At 39.6% G+C, this 11473-nt stretch overlaps 1 long non-coding RNA gene across 1 annotated transcript; it reads left to right on the top strand.

The window, feature by feature from the left end:
• The first annotated feature begins 6988 nt into the window (after positions 1–6988).
• On the top strand, positions 6989–10015 carry LOC140581490 (uncharacterized). Its single transcript, XR_011984569.1, has 5 exons — positions 6989–8641; positions 9248–9341; positions 9558–9635; positions 9712–9812; positions 9923–10015. It is a non-coding gene; the product is annotated as an uncharacterized lncRNA (long non-coding RNA).
• The last annotated feature ends 1458 nt before the right edge of the window (positions 10016–11473 follow it).

The following is an 11473-nucleotide window of genomic DNA, read 5'->3' as shown; positions in this document are numbered from 1 at the left end:
AGTCTACAGGCAGAGTTAAAAAATGACATTAGGCTATCAAAGAGGGATGTAGAAAGAAAAATTGCATTGGAGGCTAAGCATGACAGTAAAGGTTTCTTACAATATTTTAACTCCAAGAGAGCACTAAAAGCTGAAATCACTAATTTGCAGGATAGTAAGGGCCTTATAATTGATAACGAAATTGATATGGTAAACGAGTTTAATGATTATTTTTCAAGGGTGTTCACAATAGAGAACACAAGTAACTTACCACCAATTAATACGAATACAGCATCATCTATGACCAATATATGTATAACTGAGGTTGATGTGATACTAAGCCTAGCTAAACTCAAAATAAATAAATCGCAGGGGCCTGATGGCATCTTACCTTTAGTCTTGAAAGAGATGAGGGATATTATTAGCCAACCTTTGACTTTAATATTCCAGAAATCGTTATCTGCGGGTGTGGTACCATCAGATTGGAAGCATGCTAATATAACACCCATATTCAAAAAAGGGGATAGAAGTAATCCAGCAAACTATAGGCCAATCAGTTTAACTAGCATTACTGGAAAAATAATGGAAGCTATAATTCAAGTGAAAATGGTAGATTACCTAGATGCAAATAACATTATGAAGGATAGCCAACATGGATTTAGGAGAGGTAGATCCTGCTTAACGAATCTGCTTGAGTTCTTTGAGGAAGCTACAAGTGAAATTGATCACAAAAAGGCCTATGATGTGATTTACTTAGATTTCCAGAAAGCCTTTGATGTTGTCCCCCACAAACGGCTCTTGTTAAAGCTTAAAGCTGCAGGAATTTTAGGAACTGTGGCAGCTTGGATCAAAAACTGGCTAACTGATAGGAAGCAGCGAGTAGTTATTAGAGGCACTATGTCACAGTGGGCCTCCGTTTATAGTGGGGTACCGCAGGGTTCAATTTTAGGACCACTATTGTTCCTAATTTACATTAATGATATTGACACGAATACATACAGTAAACTGGTTAAATTTGCAGACGACACTAAGGTGGGCGGGGTAGCAGATACTAATCTAGCAGCAGAGAGGCTTCAAAGGGATCTGGATTTAATTAGCGAATGGGCTGATACCTGGCAGATGAAATTTAACACAGATAAATGTAAGGTAATCCATGCAGGAAGCAGAAATATACAGTACAGATATTTTATGGGTTCCACTGAAATAAAGGTAGCTGATTACGAGAAAGATCTCGGTATGTACACTCACCTAAAGGATTATTAGGAACACCTGTTCAATTTCTCATTAATGCAATTATCTAATCAACCAATCACATGGCAGTTGCTTCAATGCATTTAGGGGTGTGGTCCTGGTCAAGACAATCTCCTGAACTCCAAACTGAATGTCAGAATGGGAAAGAAAGGTGATTTAAGCAATTTTGAGCGTGGCATGGTTGTTGGTGCCAGACGGGCCGGTCTGAGTATTTCACAATCTGCTCAGTTACTGGGATTTTCACGCACAATCATTTCTAGGGTTTACAAAGAATGGTGTGCAAAGGGAAAAACATCCAGTATGTGGCAGTCCTGTGGGCGAAAATGCCTTGTTGATGCTAGAGGTCAGAGGAGAATGGGCCGACTGATTCAAGCTGATAGAAGAGCAACTTTGACTGAAATAACCACTCGTTACAACCGAGGTATGCAGCAAAGCATTTGTGAAGCCACAACACGCACAACGTTGAGGCGGATGGGCTACAACAGCAGAAGACCCCACCAGGTACCACTCATCTCCACTACAAATAGGAAAAAGAGGCTACAATTAGCACGGGCTCACCAAAATTGGACAGTTGAAGACTGGAAAAATGTTGCCTGGTCTGATGAGTCTCGATTTCTGTTGAGACATTCAAATGGTAGAGACAGAATTTGGCGTAAACAGAATGAGAACATGGATCCATCATGCCTTGTTACCACTGTACAGGCTGGTGGTGGTGGTGTAATGGTGTGGGGGATGTTTTCTTGGCACACTTTAGGCCCCTTAGTGCCAATTGGGCATCATTTAAATGCCACGGCCTACCTGAGCATTGTTTCTGACCATGTCCATCCCTTTATGACCACCATGTACCCATCCTCTGATGGCTACTTCCAGCAGGATAATGCACCATGTCACAAAGCTCGAATCATTTCAAATTGGTTTCTTGAACATGACAATGAGTTCACTGTACTAAAATGGCCCCCACAGTCACCAGATCTCAACCCAATAGAGCATCTTTGGGATGTGGTGGAACGGGAGCTTCGTGCCCTGGATGTGCATCCCACAAATCTCCATCAACTGCAAGATGCTATCCTATCAATATGGGCCAACATTTCTAAAGAGTGCTTTCAGCACCTTGTTGAATCAATGCCACGTAGAATTAAGGCAGTTCTGAAGGCGAAAGGGGGTCAAAGACCTTATTATTATGGTGTTCCTAATAATCCTTTAGGTGAGTGTATGTTGATGCTTCCGTGTCCCACTCTCGCCAATGTGGGGAAGCAATAAAAAAGGCGAACAGAATGTTGGGTTATATCTCTAGATGTGTGGGGTTTAAGTCAAGGGAGGTGATGTTACACTTATATAATTCCTTGGTAAGACCCCACCTAGAATACTGTGTGCAGGTTTGGTCACCATACCTCAAGAAGGACATTGCTGCTTTAGAAAAGGTGCAACGAAGAGCTACGAGAATGATTCCTGGTCTTAGAGGAATGTCTTACGAGGAGAGGTTAACGGAACTGAATCTGTTCAGCCTTGAGCAAAGGAGACTAAGGGGGGATATGATTCAGGTCTATAAGATTCTAACGGGTCTGGATGCTGTTCAGCCAAATGACTATTTCAATATTAGTCTAAATACTAGAACTCGTGGCCATAAGTGGAAATTAGCGGGAGAACATTTTAAAACAAATTTGAGGAAGCACTTCTTTACATAGCGTGTAGTCAGAGTATGGAATAGTCTTCCTGCTATTGTAGTGGAAGCTAAAACCATTGGTTCCTTTAAATCAGAGCTAGATAAGATTTAAACAACTGTGAGCTATTAGTTATCTCCAAACGACCTTTGATGGGCCAAATGGCCCATGCTCGTTTGTAAATTTATGTTCTTATGTACTGTTTATAAATATCAATAATCAAAGTGTACTTACCATTTGTGTTGTAATTTTTTGGTTCCAGTAGCTAGTAAACTTCTGCCTCACCATTGCCTTTAGGGATTCTGGAAAAACAAGTCTTCTTCTACATCTTAATTTCTGAAATATAACACAGATAGCATGTCTTTCATAACAACATAAATGTTTTCTGTATATCACACCTATTTAAAAAAATATCTCGAGCCTCACCCTTCCCTCTATGTCTTCCACATATTTCGGTAGCGGACTGGGAAGCTGCCACAATAAAGTTAACAGATTACAAATTTTACATAGGCAAGTATATTGCAGTCAACAGAGATCATTATGCTTTTTCCCTTACTGGTACAAGATATTGTTTAGACTTACCTCATGGTTAACTTCCTCTTCCTTGTCACTATCAATAACAAACTTAAAATCAATGTTATGTTCCTCCTCATCTTTCTCCACTTCCTCCTGATCTTCCTCTGCTTCCTCCATATCGCTCTGCCATTGCTGCATATATTCTTCCCCTTCCTCCATATCTTTCTCACATTGCTGCATATCTTTCTCCACTTCCTGCATATCTTCTTCCCCTTCATCCATATCTGCCTCCCATTGCTCCATATCTTCCTGCACTTCATCCATATCTCTCTCCACTTCTCCCTCTTGTTGTCCGACCTCGACCACTTCTTCTCCAGCATCAACAGGCATGAAGATAATATCTGTTGAAAAGACATACATTGTTAACATCATAATTACTATTTTTACAATTATCTATAACTGACATTTACCTGCTTCTTCCTCATGTTCACAGGCAACAACTTCCATTGAAAGCTGACTGGGAACTGGCTCTGACAAAACAACTGCCTCCTGACAGTCATCTTCATCAGAGTCAATCAGCCGTCTCGAATAACGTTTATTACTTTTCATTGGCTGCATGGTAGCCTTCTTTTTACCAATGCCCAAGGCATCATTAAGTAGAGCGCGACCACGGTGAAGATCATGCAGTTCAGGTTCGGCGACGTAAAACCGGTCCGCCGTTTCGACACTGTGGCACATGATTTGGGCCACCAGTCGGCGCTGCTCTTCGGGCAGGCTTCTCTGTACCTGTAAACAAGATAGATAAACTGATGACTACGGCCAGTAAAGTTAAGACAAAACCAGAAAAGACATGTTGCAAATCCGTAATTGCTAAGTCAGTGAGACAAAACCGGAAAAGACACATTGCCAATCAGAAATTGCTAAGTTAGTTAGACAACACCGGAAAAGACACAGCGACAATCAGAAATTGCTAAGTCAGTAAGGCAAAACCGGAAAAGACACGTCGCCAATCAGAAATTGCTAAGTGAGTAAGGCAAAACCGGAAAAGACACGTCGCCAATCAGAAATTACTTAGCAGTTCCTAATCTGCTAAGTTAGTCTAATGAAACCAGAAATGACATGTCTCAGTTCCGACTTTGCTAAGTTAGTCTAATGAAACCAGAAAAGACACGTCACAGTTCCTAATCCGCTAAGTTAGTCTAATGAAACCAGAAAAGACACGTCACAGTTCCTAATATGCTAAGTTAGTCTAATGAAACCAGAAATGAGACGTCACAGTTCCGACTTTGCTAAGTTAGTCAAATGAAACCAGAAAAGACACGTCACAGTTCCTAATCTGCTAAATTAGTCTAATGAAACCAGAAATGACACATCTCAGTTCCGACTTTGCTAAGTTAGTCTAATGAAACCAGAAAAGACACGTCACAGTTCCTAATCTGATAAATTAGTCTAATGAAACCAGAAATGACACGTCTCAGTTCCGACTTTGCTAAGTTAGTCTAATGAAACCAGAAAAGACACGTCACAGTTCCTAATCTGCTAAGTTAGTCTAATGAAACCAGAAATGAGACGTCACAGTTCCAACTCTGCTAAGTTATTAAGACGAAACCAGAAAACACACGTCACAGTTCCTAATCTGCTAAGTTAGTCTAATGAAACCAGAAATGAGACGTCACAGCTCCGACTTTGCTATGTTAGTCTACTGAAACCAGAAAAGACACGTCGCACTTCCGAAGCTGCTGAGTAAGACAAAACCGGAAAAGACAGGTCGCCAATCAGAAATCGCTAAGTTAGTTAGACAACACAGGAAAACATACCTCGCAAATCAGAAATTGCACATTAACATCGCTTGAAATGAAGACTTACACAAGTCGAAACGGCGGACCGGATGTCCGTAACGCCGAATCCCCTGGGCATCCCACAATCAAGACATACTTTCTGAACAAGATCACAGAGCTTGTTCAGTGGCTCTCCAGACGATGAAAAAAATAAGGTGACAGGATTATAGCAGTATCCTGGCAGTTTTGGTCTCATTTCATTAAACTGCTGTATCCAAAAATGCTCCCTGCTAGCGAGGACAATTTTTGCCCTCCCAAATGAGGCCGATGTCTTGTGGCTGGAGACCTTTGAGAATGGGACAATGTGTTACTAAGCATGGTGGAAAACAACAGGTAAATGTAGTCAAAACAAACATCACTTACATATTACACCAGGGGTCCCCAACTCCAGTCCTGGAGGGCCGGAGCCCTGCACATTTTTGGGTTTCCCCTCATTTAACACACCTGATTCAACTCCTTGTGCTAATTACCACACAGCTCTTGAGCTGAATCATTTGTGGTGGAACAGGGAAAGAACTAAGCTACACAGGGCTCCGGCCCCCCAGGACTGGAGTTGGGTATCCATGGGTTACACAGTTGAATAATTTAATTACATTTAATTTCTGTTTATATACTACCTTTTACAACTTAGCTGTCCCAAGTCACTTTATGTCATGTCATGATCTAAAAATGAGCACAATGTCAATTAATTTTTAGGTACTCACATTGATGACATACTGATCATCGATCACCTGGCACTCACGAAATTCAACCGTTGTGAGGTTGACCAAAACACTCACACGGTGCCCGGTGCAGACAAATATATATGTTGCCAACGCCCCTATGGTCTTGTTCCTTATATTAATGTTACTCGGGTCTTCAGAGAGTGCATCTGTGACCAAAACAGAGCAAGGTACTTACAAGACATTAGCAAGCATTCTTTTGCATTATATGAACAATAATTTCTATAATTTTTTTTTTATAAATTAGTGATTAGTGGTCATTGTTAACACATCACAGCACACAATGCACAACATGTGTCCTTTGCATTTAACAAATATGTGACATCGTGACATAGCAATGGGCAGCTAATTAAACAAACGCAGCCCCACAATACCAGAAATTATGCAATTGAGATTTACATATTTAAGAAATTTGCAGGGGTCACAGGCTGCCCGCTTACCAAGAGCATCTGGAATTCTGCTCCGTAGCTCCGTGATGAGGTCACATAGGTCGTCTCTGGTAGGCATCCTCTTTCTTTTATAATCTTTAACACATTGCCTGTGCACTACAATTTCTTTAGCTATGGCACTTCTTTGCATTTTTAAATGCCGTAGCAGACCCTGTAAAATTCTCTGGCCAAGGCGGACAGCTGTTGGCCGTCTATCAATGAGAAATTGCAAAAACTTGCAAACTGAAAGCAGATAGTTTCTGCAGGTCGTGACCTTAAATTTTTGTGACAAATCCTTCACCCAGTTAATTAATTTACTGTGGTCATTAAGAAATTTCAGGTGACCAGGTGCTGTTTTCATTGAAGAGCCCCACATGAACTTGATGAAGCCATTGACATAATTTAACTCCTGCTTCATATTTTGAGCTCTTCTCCTGTTGTCACCAACACGGAATAAGCTCTCCTTATAATCTGGAAGCATTTTATCTAAGAAAGGAACAAAATTAACCATCTGTAATGAGGCTATTTATAATGTGAATAGCGATCTTCCGGTGACAGCGGTACTACACGCCCCCAATGCAGGTAAAACAAAGGTGACATGATTTACTTTTTTACCAGTTTAACCTAATTTTAATAACTTTAATATTTCCAACAATTAACATTTTGAAAAGAATACAGGTTATGGATTTAGTTAGCATTTTTATTCACGTTTCTGTAAGATTTCAGATAGTTATGAACTGAAATAAACAAGAAAGATATTAGGCATCGCCAGCAATGACATCAACTACAGGTTAAATTGACTGCATGATATAAGAAATGTCATAATCATTATTATACTTACCAAAGAAGAAGATCTTATGCATTACTAGGCTATCGCCTGATTTGTCCCGATTCGGCCCCTCAAATTGCTCAAGGCGGCACTCAAGCTCCTCGATTCGGCGCTTCATTATTTCCATCTCATTATCTTTCTCCTTTGTTTCTTCTCTGTGCTTTAAAACTGCCTTTTTGGCAGCAGCACATTTGGCTTGGTGAACCGTGGTCTTAATCTCTTCAACACTTATATCATGATTTAGTTGCAGGTGCTTGTCTAGCCGAATTAATTGTTTTGCAGGACAATCAGTGATTGGGCAGTCTAGTGGACCAGCAAACCGGCCCGTCTTACAAGAAACGAGGAGCTTTCGCTCCTTGCTGCTTGCAATGTTATGTACATCTCTTAAATGTACTGTCACATTCATATAGGATACGTGACACAATGGGCAAGGCACCTTTTTACGACCCATGTTTCCTTTGAAAAAATAAAAATGAAATTAGATATATAGATAGATAGACAGATAGATACCTTATCATAAAGTAAAATATATAAATAGATGTCATTAAACCATAAAACACACGTCACACTTCCAAAGTTGCTAAGTTAGTAAGATGATAACGGATGACATACGTCACAATTCCATAATCGCTAGGTTAGTTTAATGAAACCAGACAACACACACATCACAGTTCCGAAGTTGCTAAGTAAGTGTAATAAAACCAGAAAACACACGTCACACTTCCAAAGTTGCCAAGTTAGTAAGATGACACCGGAAGACATACATCACAATACCGGAATCGCTAGGTTAGTGTAATGAAACCAGACAGCACACATCACAGTTCCAAAGTTGCTAAGTAAGTGTAATAAAACCATAAAACACATGTCACACTTCCAAAGTTGCTAAGTTAGTAGGATGATACCAGAAAAGTCACATAATTCCTAATCTGCTATGTTAGTAAGATGATACCAGAAACCACACATCACAATTCCAAAATTGCTAAGTTAGTCTAATGAACCCATAAGAGGTACGTCGCAGTTCCAAAGTTGCTAAGTTGGTAAGATGATACCAGAAAGACACTTCGCAATTCCAAAATGTGTCAGTCACAAATTTTCACACTTTGTGAATTTTGCACTATTTTTGAACTTTATCACCACAAAGGTCTGACAGGGCATTACTAACATTTCAGGAAATATTACAAAAAATGTTTTAAGTGTAATTGCGGAAGTGCACGGTCAGTTGATGGTCACAATATTAAATTATGGTTTTGTTAATGATTTATTCGTAATATGTAAATCAATTTATAGACTTTAGGTATTCATTGGGCGAAAATCTGTCACGTGAGTGGGTGGTTCAGTATAAAAGTCTCGGTACTTTTTCACCTCACAACAACATCAAAAAGCTGGCTGCAAGCTTTATTGTTCAAAGCATTATTTGGTAAGTAATGTAAAAAAAATTAGTATAATTTAGCAGTTTTAATCAATCTCACTGTTTATTTGTGAGTGAAATGCTTAGACTAAAATGTTTAAATGTAAGCGAGATGCTGTGCCCGTCTAATACGGTGACTGAGAAACATTTGGTAGGCTAATGAAGATCAGAAACGTGAAGCGGCATATTAATGTGATTGCATTTGACTTGCAATCAAGTCTATTGATGTTTTTCCAATGCTTGGAAACTTCTAGAAGGTTCTTGCTGCAATTAAAAAATGCTATGAAACTTCACGCTAGATAACGCAATTCTGGAGATGCTATAACGAAACTCCGGCAGTGCTATGAAGCTTGAAGCTAGATGACGGAATCCTGGAAATGCTTAGAAACTTCTAGAAGGTTCTTGACGTAATTCAGAAATGCTATAAAGCTTCACGCTAGATTACGCAATTCTGGAAATGCTATAACGAAATTCTGACAGTGCTATGAAGCTAAAAGCTAGAAAGCTAGATAATGACATTCCGGGAATGCTAAGAGACTTTATGGTGGCTTGTCTTCTGTAGTGTCATATATTGCAATGGATGAGATAGGAAAGCCTAACTTTAATCTTTTCCAGGATAATCATCATCATGGCAAGGGCAACCAGTAAAATTTACAAACAAGGAAAAGAAAGTGCGTCTGCGCAGAACTGCAAAAATAAAGAGCGTGAAGTAAGTAATCATAATTTGTCACTGATAGATACACAGGTAAAACTAAAAACATATATTAAAGTTTTTTATTGTACCATCACAATACCTTGAGAATATCTGTGAGATTATGAAAATGCAAGCTGGTGAGGCATTGTACACAAACACACGCACAAACATACATATATATATCAATGTGTATGGTGTTATTAAAGATATGTTTCTTCTGATTCATTAAAGGCAGCAGTTGAAAAACTAAATTACATCCTGACCGATATTTGCCTTGACATGTGGACTCGCCCAATTCCTGAGGACATTGTAAGAACACTTTCATGTAATTTCATTGGTTGTTCAAAATTAAAAAGGTTAAACTGATTTAATGCTTACTTTTCAGCTCCGTCATTATACGAAAGGCTATCCTCATCTGCTAGCTGCGATGAAAGAGGTGAAGCTAAACCTGTGCGATATCTCTTATTATATGAAGAAGATAGAAAAGTAAGTTAAGACATTGAAAAACTTAATGTGCTACTGCAACTACTATTACTTTATGTTATGGTTGCTGTCGCTGGTGATTGATGTTTGTCTGCTGTCTGTTTAAATTTCAGGCGTAAGGATGCATTGGCGCCGACTGCTCCAGTCCATCCAAATTAGATTTAATGAAGATGCTGTTAAGTGTAATAAAAGGTTGTTAAGTTAAATCAGTGTCTGACTTCTTTGTTTTGCATATTGGTCACTAGACAATTCATAGTGTCTTACCGGTTTGTAATAATCAAATGAACCCATAAAAGGTACATCGCAATTCTGAAGTTAAGTTAGTGAAAAGGACACGTCGCAATTCCGAAGTTGCTAAGTTAGTGAAATGTCACCAGAAAACGTCAATTCCGGACTTGCTAAGTTAGTAAGATGATACCAGAAAACACATGTCGCAATTCCGGGTTTGTAACTTAGTGCTACGTTAGTAGGATGATACCAGAAACCACACATCGCAATTACGGAATCGCTAAGTTAGTAAGATGATACCAGAAAAGTCACATAACAATACCTGAATTGCTAACTTAGTAAGACGATACCAGAAAACACGCGTCACAATTTCGAAGTTGCTAAGTTAGTCAAACCGGAAAACGCATGTTTCCGGAAATATCACTAACAAAGTTGGTTTTGTAATATTAAAAACATTGTAGAAATTTTTTGGCCAGGTCTGCACTAATGATGCTGCAAGTGCTTCATCAGGCATCCGTCTAGTATGTCTCCACCGAGTTTCAGACCTGCAGCTCGTACGGCTGGGCCGTTACGGCCCCTCATGTTCGTTTGCGGCCTACTCTCTCATATGTCCCCATTGACTTGCATTGCCCAACTTAGCAAATTCTACGGCCCACTATAGCTCTTTGGTAAGTGCTGCGTTCATGAGGCTAGGCACACTTATTCATATGTATAACTAGTTTGTGCAGGCCGAATTTCAGACCCCTAGCTCGTACGGCTCAGCCATGACGCCCCCACATGTTAGTTTGAGGCCTAGTCGAAAAAGTGCAGCCACTAATGATAAAATATGCGTTGGTTTCAAATTAAGGAGGCATAATTTTAATGGACATGTATAGATTACATTTAGGAGCAGACTGTCTAGTATCAGGAGCACTTTTAATCATTTTCCTAGGTCACTGCTACCTGAAGTTATGGCCTGTCTAATGAGAGGTGTGGTGTCTCCATTCACTTAACATTGCCGATAATAGCAAATTCAAGAGGTCACTGTAGGCCTTTCGTAAGGGTCACATTCATAAAACTTGGCAGACTTGATCCAAAGCTGATCTACTTTATGCATGCCAAAGGTCAGATGTGTAGGTCATATGGTTCGGCCGTGACGCCCCCTAATGTTAGTTTGAGGCCTAGTAAGACGGGAAAACACTTAGTACTTCCGACATTGCTAAGTTAGTGAGATGATACCAGGAAAGTCACATAACAATCACTGAAGTGCTAAGTTAGTAAGATGATACCAAAAACCACACAACATGATTCCGGAATCGCTAAGTTAGTAAGATGATACCAGAAATGTCACATAACAATACCTGAACTGCTAAGTTAGTAAGATGATACCAGAAATGTCACATAACAATACCTGAACTGCTAAGTTAGTAAGATGATACCAGAAAACACACATCACA

This window comes from Paramormyrops kingsleyae, chromosome 21, assembly GCF_048594095.1.
Source record: "Paramormyrops kingsleyae isolate MSU_618 chromosome 21, PKINGS_0.4, whole genome shotgun sequence".
Taxonomy (NCBI): Eukaryota; Metazoa; Chordata; class Actinopteri; order Osteoglossiformes; family Mormyridae; genus Paramormyrops; species Paramormyrops kingsleyae.
The sequence above is the reverse complement of the archived record's forward strand: the minus strand, read 5'-3'. Positions and strand labels throughout refer to the sequence as shown.